At 42.2% G+C, this 17,612-nt stretch overlaps 1 protein-coding gene across 1 annotated transcript in view; it reads left to right on the forward strand.

The window, feature by feature from the left end:
• Window positions 1-8,870: 8,870 nt before the first annotated feature.
• The window catches only part of rhbdf1a (rhomboid 5 homolog 1a), a 40,402-nt gene continuing 31,660 nt past the window's right edge, over window positions 8,871-17,612 (forward strand). The window contains 1 exon segment of the mRNA XM_080524552.1: window positions 8,871-9,098. The gene's annotated coding sequence lies outside the window, so the exon portion shown is untranslated.

The raw sequence follows: 17,612 nt of genomic DNA on the forward strand, positions 1-17,612 counted from the left end.
ATTAGATCGAGCAATACAATTACAGTATACTTTATTGAAAACAGTGGGACTATTCATTCAACGTTGCTATTTTGTTCAACTATCAATCAATCTCAGGAGTAGTGGTTCCCATTGTCAATATTTAACCTTTCAAGGGTATTTTGTATGTATGCCCCCTTTTTTCCTCTTCCTGCCTTATCATTTCTCACAGGCTCATTAGAAAAACAGTGCGCTCTAATAAGTGGTTATAAATAGTGCATGCCCTATATATATTATAAATAATGTCCTCCACTCCTCCTCCCTGCCTCGTGCCTGCCCCAGGAAGCGGGCTGTGCCAGCTTGGCCCCAGGCTGTGTTGACACACGTGCCAGTCTGGCTGTCTAACAGAATGTGACGTGACCGTGCATTAAAGTATACTAGTAATATTTATGTCTGTCCATGTCCTTGATTTTAAAAGTTTTTTTTTGTGTCATAATGGTCTAGGAAGCTGACCAGAAGTACTGATATGAAACAAGCCACTGCTAGTTTGTACACTCCAACAGCTTCTAAACACTACAAATGGTTACAGCAGATGCATTTAGAAAGGTAGTGTGTCTTAGTTTTATGATGCATGGTCACTTTCCAGTTCCAGGCTTTCCAATTCACCTGGAACTGATCTTGCAGGATGGGAAGCGGCCCAGTGTTGACCAGGCTTGCCTTATACTGTGTGAAGGTTGGTGGCTCTGATGGGGTTGACAGACTGTGATGTCTGCTGGGCTTCTCTAGACTCTCCTGACTGTACGGTTCTGTCATCAGAACTGCTCCTGCTCCCTATAGACTGCCTACTCAGTGGGGAAGTTCGGAAGCAACATAGGAGCTGAGGGGAACGTGGCACAGCCCCTGTCCCATGGTTCAATGACAGGCTCCTCTGATGCCATTCCAAGGCAGCGTCTTCCATTTGGGAAAATGGTCTTTGAAGTGGTTGCAGTCTGTTACCAAGCAACAGGCTGCTTGGATGAAGCATAGGAACAAACACAAGTCCATGAGCTGACAGTAGTTACTGTATCTCTCAGAAAATGTGCTTAATTACCTGCCAGTCAACTGTCAGCTGTCAACTGTCATTTGTTGTGAGGCTGATTGACAGGAAGTGTATACGGCCATAAAGGCAGGATGTATTTAGCCTACGTCCTAACCGATCAACTTATAAGGTGGAGGATGGATATTCTTCTTTACCAGTATAGCTACTATATATTCTGATCCTCTCTTAGTCAGCCTGGGACCTGGTGGTCTGCCTCTACTTTATAGAAACAGGCTGAATAAATAATTGCTGCCATTTTTCTTGTCCTTTCACTCCAGATTTCATTGGGAAAAACGTATGACCGGATGGTAATACGTATAATAGATACTAACTGCTGAGAGCACTCCAGCAGTGCCTCTCTCCTGGGTCAGAGGCAGGCGAAGTCCTGGAGGACTGCCAGAGAGAGCAGCATGCTTGTGAAGTGGTGGTCTTATGTGTAAGCATTGCAGAAATAGGTGAAGGGCACACAGGAGGTTGCCAGTGGGTAAATTGATATGTTTCAGTAACTTAAGGATGGCATCAACATTCACAGATCTAATATTTGCATGGCTCATTTTTATGATGTCATGGCAGCTGTCCCATAGTAACTTTTATCACTTGCTCTTGCGTGACAAAATGACATAATGGTCCAGAGTTGGACCATATATTCCTTTCTTGGATTGGATTTAATCAAGAGATGATTTTAATATGAACTTACATTTTATGGTTACCTCTCAATCAAACATTACCACACTATATTCATGTCGTTATGCACAGTTGTATTGACTTGATTGGAATCAAGCACTTGAATCAATTGACAGCTGTTTGTTATAATAAACAAATTGTGTGACTACTGTGGGAATCAGTTACCCCTTAGTGCCAGTTGACGACAGTTCCTTGGCTGATTAGCCGTGGAGCCAGACACACAAACCCACAGAGTAGTTGTGGTAGTAGACGCCCTGCCAGAGATGGTTTAATGACTCTTGATGTCATTTATCTGTTGATGGTGTGGCTGAGACCATTGTTGCAATGCTTTGGCTGGGTTTCCCGTGACTGTCAGCAGTGTGGATAGGGTCTGGGTCTGGCAGACTGCACACTTTCAGTGCCACTGATGAGCTGGGATCAACTTGGCTGTACTGTTGCATTCTGGCTTCCTTTCATCTATGGCAAATGCAGCGATGACAATGATTCTTTGCAGGGACCCAGATGGATGCTCTCCATACAACAATCACAATGCATAAGCAGCACAGACTGTCTAGACATCTTAGAACGCCATGACTCAATGAACCCTAATTAGGATAGTGGGACTTTGATCTGTTGGTGGAATCTCTGCACTGTAAGTATATCTCTGTGAGAGCAATGAGATTGATTTGTTTGTCTAAAGATGAACACGATGTTGTGGGGAGTTTTATGTGTTGAAAGCCCTTTAGATTTACTTTTGATTCCATTCATAAACAAAACAATAAAGCCTCAACAACTCAGTGTGTAGCCACAACCTCCCTGTAGTATATACAGGGACATATATTTGTAAAGGGTGTTGGGAAGATTAATTGCTTTCACTTCTCATGGAAAAACCCTGAAGATGAAAATGGTGGTGTCTCCACAAGATAACACTTTACAGTAACGGGGACTTTCACATGGTGCGATATGTAATGATTTACCTATTAAATGTTTAAACAGGCAGATGGCAGCCCTCTCATGTTTCAGAGGAGCACCTGCTTAACTTAGTGTACCACACAAAGGAGAGCGAGGGAAGGCATACTGTTTGTGAGTGATAAATCATGCATGTGTTTTCATTATGCTTTCCACATGCCAAATGCATCTTTATCTTTAATTATTACTTAGCTAGAGCATCATCCTTCAACTTTGCTCTTTAAGGACAAATAGCATAATCAGAACCCAATTAGATCATGACAGAGAGCACTGAACTGAATTGATGAAGTATTGCCATACTCATCATTGGGTGTGTGACAAGAAGATCCAGCACTAGAACATCTACATTCCTGCATAGTGGATTAATAATAGGACATGCTAGTAAAGCTGGAAAACAACAATGGTCAAAGGGTTCAGCTCTGCAGCACATTCTGTTAATTTCCCAGGTGATTTGAGCAACCAGACCTAAATCTACATGCATAAGAGGGATAACACATGAAAGTATTGAAATGATCAATGGAAAATGTCTCCAGATTAAAAAGCAAAAAGCAAAAAGAAAGCATCATTATTATGAGATTATCTGCAACCTCAGAGATGAATAAGTAATAACTATACCAAACATGAAGTTTAAGGGCACGCCATAACAACTTTAGAGTGCAGTGTTTTATAACATTGCTTCTTTCGTTCGCCTCGCTGGACATTTGCTAAATTTAACCTGATATCTCTGTCAGCTGACAAGCAGATCCAAGCGTTACTAATCAGAGGCTCCACAGCCCCTGACTGCTGTTCTCTGGTTTCTCCTCTCTCTCTCCTCTCTCTCTCTCTCTCTCTCTCTCTCTCTCTCTCTCTCTCTCTCTCTCTCTCTCTCTCTCTCTCTCTCTCTCTCTCTCTCTCTCTCTCTCTCACACACACACACACTCACACACGTGCACACACACAAATACACAAATACAATTCTTAAACATGATTTGTATGATATTGACGTATCTGACATTGAGATATCAGAGTACTATCTGGGACTATTCAGTTGTTGTTAAAAGGTGCATTTTTATTTACCAGCACAATACAATTCATCCTACTTCTACTGCAACCCTATGTCTTGGTTGAATAGGCTTGCAGTTTTATGTGGACAAAAGATCTGCAGCAAAGAGATTCAGTGCCTGGCAAAAACTCAAAATGTACTCCTTTCCTTTCATAAGTTCTTATACAAGTTCTCTTAGTAAATGGATGTGATTGTTAGTGATATTTGAGTGGGTTTTAAGATTACAGTCTAGCACATCTCGAGTATATGGAATGCCAAAAACACCCACTGGATGTACAGTATTTATGTGTCAGTTGGTGTCAGGCATTCTCCAACCTACTCTGAATTACCTTTTTCAGCAATTCTTTCCCATCAATCTTTTTTTACCTGTAAGCTAAAAGTATGAGCTAAGTCTCTTGATTGCATGTAATGAGAGGGTGCCATACAAAAGGTTAATCTAACATTTTCCTCCTCACTGTTTGATGGTATTCATTTTTAGTTGATGATCATTAATGTTTTATGAGACTCCTTTCTTGTGTACTACAGAGGTGTCAGTTGCGCTGCAGATGAGTCCTCAGTGGGAGGGAGAGGCAGGAGGATTACTCCAAATTCTCTGAGATCTGGTTCAGAGGCTCCTGCTTCCTCCACCTCTTTGTCAGAGACACGCTTGAGGAGTAACAGCTGTCAAACCTGCTCAGTCAATCAACTGAGACTCGACAATAACATCATAGTTAATTAATGAAAGATACAGATGAAGAACTGTAGGATTTTTTCAAATAGGTTAAAGGCCAGAATTATATACACAAGGTTAAACAAATTCTGTAACAAAAACATATAGTAGGCACCTGTTGGTCAGTGACAAAAGCAATGTTTTATTGATTAAGGAAGGTCATAGTTTCAGAAAGAGGGGCCTTGCCCATGACCCTTCAGTCTCTTGGCGTTCACGGATAACAGGCTCCTTGTCTTAATTCACACACTTCTGTTAGACAACAGCCATTAGGCCAGCTAGGGGGAGGCCAGTCTGTCTACAAGCTGCTGCTGCTCTTATCGAAGCTAGGGAGTAGATGCCTGCTCAACAAACACACAATGTGTGCCTGCAGCACAACCCCCCTTTTCCATTAACTTATTTTATACCCCTCCTCTGTTCTAGTTAGCCATCTCCTCAATATGAGAATGATATGGGTTGCTCTTGTGTTATGTTGTTGTTTGATCTAAATACAGCTGCAGTGCTTAATTTGTATTATTCTTAATAGAGTATTCTCTTGATATTTTTCACATCCCATAAAAGCCTTTTGATCTAATCAGTTGATTCATCTCTACAGATAACTACTGTGTATGTGTTATAAGTGTTATAAAGGGAAATGTGAGAAGTAGGTTTGTATAAAGGCGTTTGCTAAATGCCAAAAAATGTCAATGTAAAAAATGTGTATCTTTTATGTTCCCTCGTCTTATAGGCTATATCAATTTGAATTATGTGTTTGCAAGATCCCCTCACTCTTATGGAATGGAAAATATTAACCTAACAATGAAGTTATTCTAAAGATAGTGTAGGCAGTGAGTCACCCCAGTCCCCAAAGACATTCAGATAAAAGCTTCATTTTTTTTTTTAGAAGCACCAACTTTAGACAAGAGATCTGCAGTCTGTTTCTGTCTATTGATTTGTAACGTACAAGATTCATGAAGCATTTTCTTGACAGACATGCTCAAAGATATATATTTTTACTGTCAAGTCATGGTTTAATTCTCCTTTGTTTTTCCTTTGTCTATTTATTTAACGCTAATGGAAATATCAGTCTGCTGTCTCGGCTGGGATGATATCTCAATACACCTTTGAAGAGTATCCACATCGTCTCTGTGCCTCCTCTCCAGCCTGCTAGTTCCCCATCGGACTGGGAATAATTTTAACTCATGCATGAACAATATCCTCATTGCTTATACCAGAAATGATGGTCTCTCCCCTACCCCTGTGGTTGGCTGACACAAGAGGAAGTGGTTTATGGCTTGTCTGATGGTGTTCCTTTGGTTAAAAATGGCCCTTGCGCTCAACCCTTTTATCTGTGTCTGATTGATGGGGCTTCAGGGGAGCTTGAGTGCTCTTACAGGTCTGGTGTTGCAGCATAATCGCTGCCTTTGCCTTTGCCTTTGCCTCAGCCCTCCCTCTTCCCTCTCTTCGACCCCGGGGGAGAGTTCACCATTAATTACAGCTACTTCATGGTATATCAATCAGAAGCTCCCAGAAGACTTTTGACTTTGCCTTACATGTCATTCTTTTATGTACATGTATGCATATGTGAGATTTGTCTGTCATGTATTATCCTCATTCTACATATTCAGAATGTAAATATCAAACCATCAGTTGGTTAACATTTCCTTTGAAATGGGCAAAAGAAAGATGGAAATGTGTCAGTGTTCATGTTGGCTTAGAAGAAAAGAGGGTGATATTTTGCTCAGAACACCATTTCATTTATAGAAGTGAAATGCCCGTAATGTTCAGTAGACTTGAAGAAACTGAAGAGGTTTCATAGGCACACTCCTGACGCCGTGTCTAGTGGCCAAGCTCTTTGAGCATTGTGTTGTTGTGTTGTTGTACAGAGGAGGCCATGTTAGGCAACCTGTTGCTAGTCATGAATAAGTGTTGCCTTCAGCCAGAGGTAGCTCCAGGGGTACAATCGTGAATCTTTACCAGCTCCCAGCTTTGTCACCAAGCTTGCATTGCACATACAACATAAGCCATGTTAACTATCAGGCATTTCAAGAAACCAAACCAACAACATGAACTGCATTAACCTGCTATTTCCATTACACTGCTTGAAATTACAAAACTTTCCTCTGTTGGAGTAAAAAACCCACATGCCCAAGTACAGTGAACTGCACACTAATGGATTGACACAGGCTGCTCTCTCTGGTCAAATGGGAGTACTTTAATGGAGGAGTGGAGCCAAGCAGAAGCAGACATAGGGGAAAGTATCCCTGGTCGGAGAGCGGCTGCCTGGAGAACAACCGGTGCCCAGCAACCCCACCTACAGAAAACGACATAGCCTGGGCTCCCTGTCATCACCTCTGAAACCTCATGCCTCTCAACATTCAACTCTCTCCTCTCTAGAGCTCCCAAGAGGACATGAGCTTTCACTGAAAACATCATGGAATGGAATGGTCTTTTCTTTGAAAGAACAGGGTTGTATTTCTCTGAGGAGCACTTACCCTAATACCACTATTCTTACAGTATATCCATGTATTAAATGCGGAAAAACAGAAGGTGCTTTGAATATAAAATTGGTCATTTTGACATGACACTGTGTTTGTTGTTGGTCGACAGAATGTAAATTGCTGACATGGAAAGATAATTGATCTGGCAACAAGAAGCAAGAAGCCACATGGCCTTTTGTTAGTTGGATCTACACAAGAGCTTTAGACACTTTTGGAAACACAATAAAAAACCATAGTATATACTTTGATCAGGGTGCACTCTCTCAAAGAACATTGCCGGTATGGAATCAGGGTCAGTGGGATGGGAAAGGCACTTGAGGTTTTGTTAGTGAGTCATCATGAAGACATGGCTGGAAAGTCCCTGGAGGCAAATATGGGAAGAATCTCAGCTACGTGAGGTGAGAAAAATGTAATGTCACATACGTCAATATGATCTCTTTGTCTTAGGTATTTCTGACTCTTTCATAGCAACCATCTGTGATGGGAAGCAATCTCACACTGGGTACACAGCTTACTCTCAGCCAGTCATTGGCCCTATACCCCCACCTTAAAGCAGCAATCTGGAATTCAAACAAAAACAATGCAGTTACCCTGACACTTTTTTTGGTAAACAGCTGAGGGGTGGAGTTGGATAAGTGTAACCACTCTCAAATTCATAGATGGAGCTATGAATGCAAGGACTGACCATCCATGTGGTCAGTATAATAGTTTGAACCATGTTTTGATGCTATTTTTACAAGTACATTGTTTGCAAACAATGGAGTCAAACAAGCTTATATTTTGGGTTCTGATGGGGTAAAACAATTGAAGAATCAGTAATAAACATAATTAATTTAAAAGTCATGGATGTACCAATCCCAGATTGACCCTTTAAACGTATCCAGTAGAGTTAAGTCAGCTCCGGGTTCAATTTCTAAAAGGATGCGAAACAATACCAGGTGACTGATATTGCAACACTCGGGTTATGTTGTTATAATACAATTTCGCCTCTGCACCATATAGGAGCCTTGATTCAATCCCCTTATGGTTCTCTTTGTCCCGGTTGGCAGTGGTACAGTTGTTCAGTGGTGGTCCCTTGGGTACAGTACATTTAGGAGGCTGCAGGCAGGAAGACTACACATGGTGTGGGTTCTGAATAATGACCTGGGTTCTTGGTGTAGGTGGTAGAGCATTCACTAGTGTGGATGTTGAAACATAGCCTGGATATAAGGCCCATAAAGAATAAAGAGCAGACTGAACATAGTTGTCTGTTAAAATGATTCAGTAAGTGGACTAGCTCCTCTGAACCATAACATCGCTGTAGTTTTATCCTATGTTTATTTAAAATGGTATATACTACTAAATACCACCGCTTGGAGCTGAAGAGTATGAAATGGAATGGAAAAAAAGCAGCATCCGCACACTCAATCAATGTATGCCGGAAGAGGGTCCGGCATGTTTATTTGCAAAAGTTATTGATTAGACAGTCCCTACAGCATTTTTTATTTTGATCCTGTGTCTTTAATTGTTCAAAACCGAACTCTTCTTGCTTAGTCACGCCCGTGAAACGAGTAGTGCCGAGTGCGGCAGCGCCTCCCCGTGTATACCGATTGGTTGTGAGTTTGATAGACTTGTCCTTCGATGGATCGCGTCTCTCCGGTCCAGGGCGGGGCTCGCGGTCGCGAATTTGCGGAACCTAGGATGGTAGGGGAAGGCAGGGTAATACCGCTACCTGATTGGTTGGCGAAGCACTCGTGAAGAGCCCCCTCGTTGGCTGGCGAGTCTCGAGTCTCGCCAGCCAATGAGGGGGCTCTTCACGAGTGCTTCGCCAACCAATCAGGTAGCGGTATTGCCCTACCTTCCCCTACCATCCTAGGGTCCGCAAATTCGCCTCGCGGTCTGGTGAAACGGAATGATCACCGGTCAGAGGGAAACTTAGCCCGGTTGTGGAGTGGAGTGTGGGAATGCGCTGGACACTGCGTGGGAAAAGGAAAATAGGACCCGCACTAGAGATATCTGGGAATGTCGTAGCTGCTGTCGTTAGTTTCAGGATAAAGATCAGACCACTTGTCTAGCAGAAACATCTTCACTCGAAACCAATTATTATTTTTCCCTGCTCAGAATGAAGTGACACCACATCACCTTTTAATAACTGTAACCTGAAAGCTTTAAAACCCTGAATATTTTTCTCACTGGAAAACAATTGACTTGATCTTGATAAGGGTAAGTTGTTCTACAGTTGTATAAATATGGTTAGAATGCTACGGGGCTAATAAATCATATGTGAATAATAAGAACATCGTCGGTACGAGCCGCGGTCGCATGCGCGCACGGGTTTGTCGGGAACAATATTCAGGTTTCCTCCACAAGGAATTGAACCAATTATGCTGTTTGAAATAGCGGAAACCAATAAGAAAGCTGTAGTTCACCTGCTTGAGACGATGTCCTTTCGGTGGGACGGACATAGTAAGTCATTCTGACTTTCTGTCCTTTTTTGGTGACGCGTCCACTACAATCCAACAACCAACATTGAATCATATTTTTTTCTGCCTGTATCATGCGAGTGTACACTGTCATCTTGCTTGTATTCTAAGGCTGGGTAGGCCTGTCATGTCCTGAGAGCTGCCGGCGTTCAGATCAGAGCCTATATACCGACCGTTATGGTTTAATAAGTCGCACATTCCAAGGTATTATGTGGGCCTACACCTTTGGTGTTTCGGCAGGTGTTTAATTTAACACTGCTTCCTGCTCATCATGTTTCCCCGGCATGAAATAAGATAGGGGTTTTAAGTGTCTTTAAAACGTAATTATATCTCGGCCTTAAAAAAAGCTGTTAGATGATCATTGTTATGCTCTCATCAGATATGTGTCCTTGGGGTGGCAACTGGTAGGCTACAGTACAATGACCTAATTTAGCCTATAATATGTGTCTCTCACTACCTTGTGAAGATCTCTTATTCAGAAGTAACGATTCTGTTCATTTAAGTTCTGTGAAGGGTCGTGTTCGGAAGACACAAGCATCTACTATTTAGGCCAAGAAGGCATCCTCAGTGACACTTGCGCTTACGTGTCTCAGGCCTCATCACAAGAGCGTGATTCCAAATCCCCTTGACTACATTCAACCCCCCTTTGATCTCCCCCTCCTGGGAAAGACCTGTCTGAGTCAGGGCACCAATGTGATGGGTGGGATTCTTCCACAGAGAAGACACAAGTGTCTACTATAAGGCCAAGAGGACATCCTCAAGGTCTGAGGGTGGCACTTGAGTTTACATGTCTCAGGCATGGCTAATTCATCACTGGAGCATGATTCCAAGTAATTTCTGCTACACATGCTTTGTGCCACCTTAAGGATGTGTAGAAGATTAGGAGTTAGTGTCTTAACTAATCTTTTTAATGAGTAAGGAAGGTAATGTGTGTAAGTCAGTGGTCTGATTCTGCCATCTTGATGAGGAGCACTTCAATATAATTTCTTGAAAAAAGGCCTGCATTATATTCTCTACTGACCTACCTGGGTACTGGGGACTATGCAGCACACTGCATGAGACATGAGAGATGTATTCAAATGTGTTGAGTTATTTTGGCAAACGGAGAGTGGCAGCACATGGCCTCCTTCGATGTGTGTGCCCAGTGTTCCTGAAACATTACCTCATCCAGAGGGACCATCATGGGGCGTGATGTAACCGATACAGCAGAGGCATGATGTGTTATAGTGACAGTCATGCTTATCCTCTTTACCTATTCCAAATGGACTGGAGACTGAATATTTCCAATGGAGCAGAGGGAGGTGAAGTTGTGTGTGTGTGTGTGTGTGTGTGTGTGTGTGTGTGTGTGTGTAACAAGAGAGAGAGAGAGAGAGAGAGAGAGAGAGAGAGAGAGAGAGAGAGAGAGAGAGAGAGAGAGAGAGAGAGAGAGAGAGAGAGAGAGAGAGAGAGAGAGAGAGAGAGAGAGAGAGAGAGAGAGAGAGAGAGAGAGAGAGAGACAGTAGAGAGAGACAGTAGAGTGTGATCAAGAGACTTTATTGGAAGAATTGTGAAGGATCTGGAGCTGGCATTGAAGGGAGCAGGTGGAATTGCCTGGCCTGTGTTGGTTGTTATGTGTTGTTGCAGGGGGCTGCTGAAGGGTCACACTGTAGTCATGCCCGGATGACTCATGGTGCAGTATCTGTCTATCTGCCATTCTGGTCAAGTGTGCAACACTGTCTCTCCAAGTAGTGTTGTATTTCCTGAGGGTTACTGAGTTGAGCCTCACCCTCAGGGTTCCTGTTTTGAACCCACTTATACACTATCCAACTTATTTTTTAATTTTGTGTTTTTTGTTGCAGAAATGTATTGAACTTTTTTTTACGTAAACCACAAAGGATGCAGTCACTTTACTAAAGTGACTTTAGTACACCTTAAGGTCTTACAATGACGACAAGATTAAGCAAGGTTTGTTCTGTGTGGGGTTTTTTCATTCAAAAGCTGAACATTGCTGACTGTTCAGATCCAGATGTGGATACTCATACCCTCATTCCGGATGCGCTGCTCAGTCAATGAGATGATGCAGCTTTTGGTAGGACATTAAAAGCAATCCCATTTCCTGGAATAATCAGTTTGTTATGAAATCACAATGTTCTTTCTGTGGCTTTTGGTTATTGACTATTCTCTGTAGAGAACACTGAGTAATACAGATATTAGGTTAATAGTGCTGAGCTGTTCCATGTGTGGCGAGCACATGCTTCTCTCAATCACCCGAGGCTGCCCCATTATCAAAAGCATCTGCATCACATGAGACTCAAAGATGCGCTGTATGAACGACTACCTTTGTGCTTATGTGACCTTCCATTGTTCACTATTGTTGTAATGGATATAATATTGTATGATATTTGTATTTGTATTTATATTGTATAATTATTGTATAATAATTATGACTAGGATTACTTTTACTTTGGGAATTATATCTGAATTGTTATGGTAATTGTAACTGTAACATCATACTTTGTAGATACTTTGTACTACTGAGTAGTTTAAGCATGAGATTTTCAGCATTTGTAATGTTTACATCTTTGTAATTGTGGTGCTAGTAGTAGTAGAACTATCTCTCTGAAGCGGTTTAATGGGTTAGACATTTTAACCACAGTTATTCCTGGTGTGTCTTCTTTATCTCTCTGATTGTGCAGAATACATAGATATTGTGGTCTGAATCTTGAACATTAATTTAAATCATGCATTGATGTTAATGGCAACTTTGCACAAATATCATCATGCCTGTATCCCAAATTAAGATTATTCTTTGTTTGGGGAAGCATGCTACTACTGTACTGTTGTAAATGTGGGGCAAGGCAACAGTATCTATTGCAGTTATGTTAACCAACTTGTTCGGCAGCTTTAGAAACAGTCAGCGCGCTGTTCCTGCTCAGCACATCAGTTGAGACTGTTCCCACAATTGTAGACCAATAGATGGTGCTTTAAATTATGGCCGGTATGGTGTCACAGAAGATTAATGGTGAGAGAAGTACAACCTATGAGCTTTGACCTGGGTCCCATTTGAGCTTGCTTAACCTAGTGTCCTTAACATTGATGTGATTGTAGTATGGAGTTCAGATTGTGTCAAGGCTTTATGATTAAGATCTCTGTTTTCAAGTGTTGCAAAGATGGATTGTCATGGCATAGGCCTATCTCAATCAATATTTGAAACATCTACCTTTACTTGCTGAGGCGAGGAGGCTTCTAGCGCAATACTGAAGATCGTGCTGTCAAACCCTGAACCTTTCATGATGATTAATGTGAGCCAATCTTCACATTATTGTGACATTTCATGAAATACTGAAGCTTAATCAAAATCAAATCTTAATCAAATCCCTGCCATTTTGTGTTGTGTGGGGAACTAGTGTGGTCATGGAGGGTATTTGTTTGTTTTCAGAAAGATCCTCCCTTGGGTATCTTGAGTTTGACTGTGTATGAGGAAATGGAACATTGCTTTGTCTTTGAGTGCTTCCTGTCAATGTTCAGGGCTTGAGTATGGGAGTCCCAGCCCTGCAGCCAATGCTGCCCCTCCCATCACATGATGGCATGCTGCAGAGGACTACAAACTCAGATGTGATTTAATGCAGTAGGTCTTTTTCAGGTATATTTCAGGTCTCCCAGGCTCTGTTTGCCAGAAGTTGGAATGTGAGTTTCTTCAAATTGAGCATTGGGATTTAATATAAATTATTTTCCATTATTATTTATTTTACCTTGAATTCAGGTGGGGCTCAGCCTGAGGGAGATGTAAAGATCTAATATAAGGGTTGATCCTTGCTGGAGTTTAGTGGATCCCATTGGTGGGATGGCGTCTGAGACTGGTTAACCCGGGGCACAGACAATGTTCAGAGCTGTGGGAATGTTGTGGGTGTTCCCAGCAGGCTGGAGCTCAAAGGAGCTAGAGCAGTAACGTACTTTGATCCTCGTCCTTGTGTCTGTAGAACCTCTTAGAGGGTGTGTTTTTTCCCCCTGACAGATAACCCAATAAACTATTTATTTTATACTAGGTCCATAGGAGGGGATTGTTTCATATATTTGAGAATGTGTGTATGCAGGCCCACAGCTGTGTAATATTTCATTACATAGTGTTTTCACTGTTCACATTCAACACCTTAGAATGTCTTTCCCACTATTCAGTTAATTTCCTGCCACTCAAAACAGAACCTTTCCAAACAAATATAGGGCCTGAGAGTCAATGCACAGATGTACCGGTATGTTAGGCCTAGATGTATTTTATATACATAATTTCAGTGTTGTAAACGGAAACAAGATGTGAAAAAAGACCAGATGTTGTACTGAACATTATTTTTCGATGAGTAACAGCAGGAGTCGTAAGACCAGGGCTAAAAATACCATGGTACATTTAGCACATTTGCTCCTTTTTTTGCGAGGAAGTGAGATTTTTCATGCAAGACCACAAAGTCCATTGTTGCAATACTATAGCCTCAAAGTTCAGTTTATTACCTACTGATGGCTGTTTAAATGTCTATAATTGTAATTGACACTCTCCAGTTTTCGTTTACTTTCCCTTAAAGAGACCTGTCACTTTAAAACACTGATATAGTATCCTAGGACTGTTACAGTGAAGATGAGAGCGCAGTTTTAAATAGGGCGGCCTGCCTCTTCGATGCTATCTTTGGCACAGCAAGCCGTCAGGCCCTGGGGGCTGCGAATCATCATTGTGTATCAAAGTATACTCATCATAGCACACAGAATAATATCTGGACAGTCTCGGCAGTCCCACCAACATCACATACCATGGGCCAAACTCACTCTAACAACGTTTCCAAGAAATGAGGGCGTGCTTTGGCTTTCCCTTTGACTTGGCCTTCAATGGCCTTTTGGGAAGAGGTGGATCTAGAAATGACTAATGATGACTGACGGGGAAAGTTCTCAGGTCACTTTGAGTGCACTCTACATTCTACTGAGACTAAGTAAACTGCCCACATAAATTGGGTGTTTGAAATACATGTGTCCAAGAACTGGTTTAAGGGTTGCTTTAAGGGAATGTGTGCCTTGGCCTGCAACTTGTTAAGTGCTCTATGGTAATGAAGTTGTCCAAGCACTATACAAATGGCTGGTTCAATCAATGTTTACCTCTTTGTGTCAGAATGACTAAACGGGTTTTAGGCCAAGTGCTTTGGTTTAAGCATATTTATGGCCTGATCCTGTAATTTAGTTTTCTTTGCAGTTAGTCTGCCCTCCTGTTCTTGACTTCTACTCCTGCTACCCTGCAGATCCATGCCAACACTGCACCAGGGAAGATGATGTAAATCCTTGCAGTGAAACCACCCAGTTGATCACGCATAGCGCTAGAGAAGCCATGTTCTTCATCAGGCTGGAAGCACGTTTACACGATAATGAAGCACATTATAGTCTCTGCTGAGAACACAAGCACATTGAACAATTATGCAAAAATGAATCAATTGATGGAGGCTGGTAGGTTTTTACTCTGTGGGGATGTAGCCCAGATCCAGATTGAGTTTGGTTCTACTGGGGTGGTTTACTGATGTAGATTAACAATCACTCATACTTAAACCTGATTGGCGAGGATTTATTTGGATTGTCTCACAATTTAGAGAACTCTGGGATGGAACCTTCTGTACACCGTTTGAACTGAGGGAAAAACATTGAGCTCATCTCCGTGGAGGAGTCTGTGTTTTCTTCAGCCGAATCTATGGGGTGATAAGGCCTCCCCTACATCAGGCCTTGGGATGTCCCAGGGGGTCTGCCCCAGCCCCTCCCAGTCTTCCTGTGCCTGTGTATGAGAGTTTCCACTGCTGCTCTCTCTGCACAGCTGGCCGTTGCATGGCTGCCCTTCCCCTCTCCCTGACCCCTCATTCCTGATCCCCAGCCTCACCTCTGAGGGTCCCCCCTGGGTCAGATCATATGAATAATAAATACAGGTGAGAGACTCGTCTGAAACAGTTGTGTTTAAGTTGATGTGTGTGGGAGTGGGAGAGATTCAAGGGCACAGGGGAACTCAGAGAATCATCAAATGAGACTTATTTTATAGACTTAGATCACTAAAACAGATATTATTCACTTTTATTGGTCCACTCTTGCTCCTCTAATATGGTGCACATATGAATGACTGAGTGATATCAAAGACAGACATAGAGGCTTGTCCATTTGAACACGGTTACTGTTACGTTTTTATCTTTATTTTGATAGTTCTCTCACGGTGCTCAGGAGAATATGTAACAATGTGTCATATACTGTATAGTCCTGTTCAATAGAGATTTAGGAGTCGCTTATTTGATTCATTTATTTTCCTTGTTTCAACAAAAGGTCACATGAGAGACATTTACAGTACATACAGTAAGTAATGGGACAGTGATGCATTCTTTTCTTGTTTTGGCTCTACCCTGCAGAGGTTTGGATTTTTTTATTTGTGTTCCGTCACCTCATTTGTGCAGGCTGTCAATGTCTAGTATTGATTCTAGGCTTTGACTTTGCAGTTTTCTTTTGGTGTCTGTTAACATGAGGACCAAAGAGGCGTCAATGGAAGTCATTGTTAGGCTGACACATCTGAAAAAATCATTGTTAGGCTGACAAATCTGAAATCAGAAACTTAGCCAAAACCTTAGTCTTGCCAAAATTAACAGTTTGGAACATAATTAAAGAAAAGAAATAGCACTGGTGAGTTCAGCAATTGCAAATGGGCTGGTAGGCTAAGGAACATCCACAGTGGATGGCCGAAGAATGCTCACCATTATAACGAAAAACCCTAAAACTTAATGTCCCACAGATCAGGAACACTTTCCGGGAGGTAGGCGTCAATGTGTCAGAGATTACCATCCGAAGAATAATGTCACCAGCCAATCGACAGACGCTTCAAAAGTACATACAGTAAAAAGCCTGCAGCAGTCTGGAAAAAGGTATTTTGATACGACGACAGATATTATGAATATTATGCCCTGAGGTTGAGCCTTGATTTCGGGACCAGGAGCCCTAAGCTAGATGACCTGAGGGACCTGGAGGTGGAATAAGTGGTTAAAAGGTCTGCGATGTAGGAGGGGGCCTGCCCATTCAGAGCTTTAAAAACAAACAGGAGGACCTCCAGCCTGAACCGCACTGGAAGCCAATGAAGAGAGGCCAGAATTGGGGTAATATGGTCTCTCTTCCGGTTCCGGGTACCTGTCAGGAACCTGGCAGCGGCATTCTGGACAAGTTGCAGGCGGGACAGGGACGACTGACTAATCCATGTATAAAGGGAGTTGCAGTAGTCTAGTCGTGAGGTTATGAAGGCGTGGATAACCTTCTCAAGGTCTTTGAATGAGAGAAAGGGTTTGATTTTACAGGGGACTATGCTGGGGACTATATGGGACTACACAAATACCATCAAATAGATCTCTCTTCTCTACTTTAACCTCAATAATTGTTTGATTTCAAATCCAAACTTTTGGAGTGTAGAGCCGAAAGAAGAAAAAGTGCTTCACTGTCCCATTACTTAGACAGGGCACTGTATCTGTAGCAGTTACTTTCACTATAATATAGTTGAAAGTAACACTTTATTTTTTTCACACAGTAACTAGGTTTGGCAGAGGCGCATGTGGAAGTTATATGTGCCAATGTGTAAACAGAGTTTGGTTGACATGGGGAATGAGTGCACATGATTGAGGTATGAGTGAGCACCTGTCTCGCAGGCATCAGGACTACACCTTCCCAGACTTAACCACAGGAGGGGAAGCACAGCCTCTCTGTGGCTTTAGGTTAAGCTTTAATTGTCAGTCTCTTGTTCTACGTGTATCCTCTTGTCTCCACAAGTATTTACATTGAAGTGCCAGTTAAAGGGATTTCAACGTTGTAACATTATTAAAAAACTACCCTGTTTTTCTGTCTGGGACAGAATTGTTCCCCTCCCAGTACTCCAGAGGGATTGCCAAAAGTGAATAGGTTTGTCCAGCTGCAGCCACCCTGTGGAAGATTGAATGCCTCTACTACACAGCCTCACAACAGCTACTGTGAGTGAGTGTGTGTATATGTATGTGTTTTGTAGATAGAGATCTGAGATTGTTACTCTACTGTTGAATTTCCGTTCTGCGGTTTGGAGACAGCAGCAGTAGTTGGGTGTGTGGTTCATCTGTGGCGCATATGGTGGTGTGACACGTGCCACAGGTAAAAGCTGCCACAAGGGTGAGAGCTCACAGACATTTCATCCACATCATTTGTTTATAACGCCTCTTCTCAGACAGTATCAGAGCTGTCACAAATGGGCACATCTCCTATGAAG

This window comes from Nansenia antarctica, assembly GCF_963989245.1.
Source record: "Nansenia antarctica genome assembly, chromosome: 2".
Taxonomy (NCBI): Eukaryota; Metazoa; Chordata; class Actinopteri; order Argentiniformes; family Microstomatidae; genus Nansenia; species Nansenia antarctica.